At 69.5% G+C, this 5000-nt stretch overlaps 1 non-coding gene across 1 annotated transcript; it reads right to left on the bottom strand.

Moving 5' to 3' along the window:
* Positions 1 to 1892: 1892 nt before the first annotated feature.
* Positions 1893 to 2011, bottom strand: LOC135977949 (5S ribosomal RNA). The gene has a single exon (XR_010595370.1). It is a non-coding gene; the product is annotated as a 5S ribosomal RNA (ribosomal RNA).
* Between the last annotated feature and the right edge of the window lie 2989 nt (positions 2012 to 5000).

Here is a 5000-nt window from a genome sequence, read left to right as displayed (position 1 = left end):
GGCGTCGCAGTCTTCCCCCGGGCGGTCCGGTGGGGGAGGCTTAGCAGTCGTCATCAGGGCGGTCCGGGGGTGGGGGGAGGCCTCAGAGTCGTCCCTCGGAGAGCCGGGTCGGCGGCGGTGGCGGGTGTCAGGCTTTACGTCCAGCCTCCGGAGGGTGAGCGTCCTCGGACGGGATGCAGCTGCCGCAGAGAGGCAGCCTCTGAGGCAAGGAGCGGAGCACCGAGGCTGGGGAGAGGGGAGCAGGAGCCGGGGGCTGGGGTGGGTGGGTGGGGGGGGCGTTCAGGACAACCGATCAAGCCCCGGGAAGCGGCTGTCAAATGTTCAAAGTCCCCCCGGGACAACAGGTCAAGCCCTGGGAGGCGGCTGTCAAATGTTCAAAGTCCCCACCGGGACAACAGGTCAACCCCCGGGAAGCGGCTGTCAAATTTTCAAAGTCCCCGTTCGGCCACCAGGTCAACCCGCTGAATCTACTGGGTTGACCTGGCGGCCGGTTTGCTTTCCGGCCACCAGGTCAACCCATTGGATTCGACGGGTTGACCTGGTGGCCGGTTTGCTTTCCGGACCGGATGTCACCCCACTCCCAGGGCAGCGCGGCAGTGGTGCTGAGGACCGCAGAGGGGGGGCTTAATAGTCGAGAGGGAGCAGGTCCGGGGGAGGCTTAATAGTCGTCCCCCGAGGACTCCGGGGGCCAGGCTTAATAGTCGTCCCCCCCCCGGGCGCTCCAGGGGGGAAAGCTTAATAGTCCTCCCCCGAGGACTCCGGGGGCAGGCTTAACAGTCGTCCGCCCCGGGCGCTCCAGGGGGAAAGCTTAATAGTCCTCCCCCGACAGTGTGTGTGTGTGTGTGGGAGGGAGGCTTAGCAGTCTTGCCCCGGGCGGTCCGGTGGGGGAGGCTTAGCAGTCGTCCCCAGGGCGGTCCGGGGGTGGGGGGGGGGGGGAGGCCTCACAGTCGTCCCTCGGAGAGCCGGGTCAGCGGCAGTGGTGGGTTTACGTCCAGCCTCCGGAGGGTGCGCGTCCTCGGAGGCGATGCAGGCGCCGCAGAGAGGCAGCCTCCGAGGCAGGGAGCGGAGCACCGAGGCTGGGGAGAGGGGAGCAGGAGCCGGGGGCTGGGGCTGGGGGTGGGGGGCGTTCAGGACAACCGGTCAAGCCCCGGGAAGCAGCTGTCAAATGTTCCAAGTCCCCACTCGGCCACCAGGTCCACCCCAGTCTAGCAATGGGGTTGACCTGGCTGACGGCCGGTTAGTATCAAGGTAAACTCACCGTCGTCCACAGGAGGGCAGCTCTCAGGCCGGCCGGCTGCGGCTGACTCTGGGGCGGCGCCCGGTCCCGGCAGCGAGGGGCGGGGGGCGCGGAGCGAGACGGGGCTAACCGGGGGGGGGGCGCCTGCTGCGACTTTGGGGGCCGCGGGTCGTCAGTGGCGTGCAGGCCGGGCCTCTCCCGGGGGATTCGGGGGGGCGGTCCTGCGGGCCGGGCGCAGGGGGCTCGAGCGAGCCCGGGCCGGTCCGCCCCGGGGCCGGGGTCTCCGCCTGCGGCTCAGGGGGGCGCGGGTCGTCGGGGGAGGAAGCCCGGGGGAGCCGCACACCGGCCCGCCAGGCCAGGCCTGGCCTGGGTGGCCGCGGGGGGGGATTCGGGGCGGACCTGCGGGCCGGCGGCCGGGAGGGTCCGGGCCAGTCCGCCCCATGCCCGGGGTCTCCCCCAGCGGCTTCGGTGGCCCCGGGGGGGGTCCTCCGCGGAGGAAGCCGGGTGGGTGGGGAGCCGGACCCCAGGCGCCCAGACCCGTGACCTGCGGCCGCGACCTCCGACTCGGCAGGAGCGACGAGGGGCTTTCCGGCCCGTCCCCCCCTCTCCTTCCCCCCCAGAAAAGGAGAGAGAGCTGACTCGGACCGGGAAAAGCTGCCTACGGCACCTGGGATTCCCAGGCGGTCACCCATCCAAGTACTAGCCAGGCCCGGGACGGTTTACCTTCCGAGATCGGACGGGATCGGGGGCGTTCGGTCCGGTATGGCCGTAGGCACCCGGCCCCGCGCCTCCTCGCCCGCTTTCCCCTGCCGACGCCCGGGCCTGCCGCACGGTGAGCCCCGGTCGGACTGCCCCCCCCCCCTGCGGCAGGGCCCCCGTCTCTCGCGGGCCCGGTCCTTTTTTCCTTTTCGAGCTCCGGGGCCCGGGCTGGCCGCCAGAGCCCCTCCGCCCGCCCTCCCCGGCGTCGGGGAAAATACTGTCCCGGACTTCCAGTGCGCCCGATCCTGTCAGCCGGGGGGTGGGGAGGGGCAGTCCCTCGCTGCGGCCGGGGAGGGTGAGCCCAGGGCGGCTTGCCTGCCGTGCGAGGCCCCTCTCGGCCACCAGGTCAACCCCGAGTCGAAAGGGCTGAAAAATTTTCAGAGTCCCCTCCCGGGCACCAGGTCAACCCGTGGAATCGGACGGGTTCACCTGCTGGCCGGTTCGCTTCCCGGGCACCAGGTCAACCCGTGGAATCGAAAGGGTTCACCTGCTGGCCGGTTTGCTTTCCGGCCACCAGGTCAACCCCTAGGGGTTTTAACGGGGGCACGCCCGGTGGCCTCTTTCCCGTCCGGTCACCAGGTCAACCCGGATCTCCCTCCTTCCCTGGGCGTCCCCTCCTCGGAGGCGTCAGGTTCCATTTTCCCCCCCCCCAGACTTCCAGGGGCCCGATCCAGTCGGCCGGGAGGCAGTCCCTCGCTGCGGCCGGGGAGGGTGAGCCCAGGGCGGCCTGGTCCATGTCTCTAGTGGGCCCGATCCTTTTTTTTTTTTTCGAGCTCCGGGGCCAGGCCCGCCCGGGCAGCCCTCCTCGGAGGCGTGGGGCGATTTCCCCCCCCCCCCAGACTTCCAGGGGCCCGATCCTGTCGGCCGGGAGGCAGTCCCTCGCTGCGGCCGGGGAGGGTCAGCCCAGGGCGGCTTGCCTGCCGTGCGAGTCCCCTCTCGGCCACCAGGTCAACCCCGAGTCGAAAGGGCTGAAAAATTTTCAGAGTCCCCTCCCGGGCACCAGGTCAACCCGTGGAATCGAACGGGTTCACCTGCTGGCCGGTTCGCTTTCCGGCCACCAGGTCAACCCGTGGAATCGAAAGGGTTCACCTGCTGGCCGGTTCGCTTTCCGGCCACCAGGTCAACCCCTAGGTTTTAAGGGGGGGGGGACGCCCGGTGGCCTCTTTCCCGTCCGGTCACCAGGTCAACCCGGATCTCCCTCCTTCCCTGGGCGCCCCCTCCTCGGAGGCGTCAGGTTCCATTCTTTTTTCCAGACTTCCAGGGGCCCGATCCAGTCGGCCGGGTGGCAGTCCCTCGCTGCGGCCGGGGAGGGTGAGCCCAGGGCGGCTTGCCTGCCGTGCGAGTCCCCTCTCGGCCACCAGGTCAACCCCGAGTCGAAAGGGCTGAAAAATTTTCAGAGTCCCCTCCCGGGCACCAGGTCAACCCGTGGAATCGAACGGGTTCACCTGCTGGCCGGTTCGCTTCCCGGGCACCAGGTCAACCCGTGGAATCGAAAGGGTTCACCTGCTGGCCGGTTCGCTTTCCGGCCACCAGGTCAATCCCTAGGTTTTAAGGGGGGGGACGCCCGGTGGCCTCTTTCCCGTCCGGTCACCAGGTCAACCCGGATCTCCCTCCTTCCCTGGGCGCCCCCTCCTCGGAGGCGTCAGGTTCCAGTCTTTTTTCCAGACTTCCAGGGGCCCGATCCAGTCGGCCGGGAGGCAGTCCCTCGCTGCGGCCGGGGAGGGTGAGCCCAGGGCGGCCTGGTCCATGTCTCTAGTGGGCCCGATCCTTTTTTTTTTTTTTCGAGCTCCGGGGCCAGGCCCGCCCGGGCAGCCCTCCTCGGAGGCGTGGGGCGATTTCCCCCCCCACCCCCAGACTTCCAGGGGCCCGATCCTGTCGGCCGGGAGGCAGTCCCTCGCTGCGGCCGGGGAGGGTCAGCCCAGGGCGGCCTGCTTGGCGGCCGGGTCCATGTCTCTAGTGGGCCCGATCCTTTTTTTCCCTTTTCCGGCTCCGGGGCCCGGGGTGCTCGGGTAGCCCTCCGCGGTGGCGTCGGCCAATTTTTTTTAAAATCAGACTTCCGTGGGCCCGATCCTGACGGCCGGGAGGCAGTCCCTCGCCGCGTCCGGGGACGGCGAGACGCTCGGCCACCGGGTCAACCCGGAGGAAGCGGGCTGGGGGGAAAAAAAAAAAAAAAAAGTTTTCCAAGTCCGAAAAATTTTCAAAGTCCCCTCTCGGCCACCAGGTCAACCCCTTTGGAGCGAATGGGTTGACCTGACGGCCGGTCGTCTCGCGGATGTCCGGAAGGGGTCGCCCCACGCCGTCTCGGCCGACCGAGGGAACCACGAGGTGGCGCCCGGTTCCAGTTTCGTACCGCCGAAGGCGGGGCTTTGGCTTTTTCGACCTGCCTTTCGAGGATTGTGTGAGGAGATTTCTGAGGACAGGTTTTTCAGAGCCTGTGAGAACCGGAGCTCAGCCTAGGGGATCAATCCGAGTATTGTACCCGACCCTGCCCGGCGTGGGAGGGGGGGAGCGGGCCCGTTTGAGGGCGGAGGCCAGCACCCGGCCCTCCGCCGAGACGGCCCGCTTTTCCCGGCTCTTAGCTCACGGGCCCCGCAGCGGCCGGGAGCCGAGCTCCGAGTGTCGGCGCCCCCCGGAGGGAGGGGGGGCCCGCTCCTCTCGCGCCCGCCGATCGATGTGGCGCTGACGTTCGCGATGGGAAGGGCCCTTCGCGGGCCGGCACCCCAACCGCGGGGCCGTCCGGTGTTCAGGCGGATGGGGACCCTCTTCCTTTTCGCGTGCACGGATCCAGGGACCGATGGGGACTTCCCTCCTCGGGGCGGCCCGGGCACCTGCCCGGCCCTCCGTGCGTGGGGCCGTCTGGCCGAGATCTCCGCCGTGCGAGGTCGAGCGGTTCCGGCAGACCACCCAGGGGTCCGAAAAACCCAGGGAGCCGCGAGGCTCAGCAGGGCCAAACACGGTCGCGAGAGCGAGCAGGGGCGCGCTGCGGTCCCCCCCCGACAGGACC

Source organism: Chrysemys picta, unplaced genomic scaffold (genome assembly GCF_011386835.1).
Source record: "Chrysemys picta bellii isolate R12L10 unplaced genomic scaffold, ASM1138683v2 scaf80, whole genome shotgun sequence".
Classification (NCBI taxonomy): Eukaryota; Metazoa; Chordata; order Testudines; family Emydidae; genus Chrysemys; species Chrysemys picta.
Note: the sequence above shows the minus strand (reverse complement) of the source record. Positions and strands in the feature narration are given on the sequence as shown.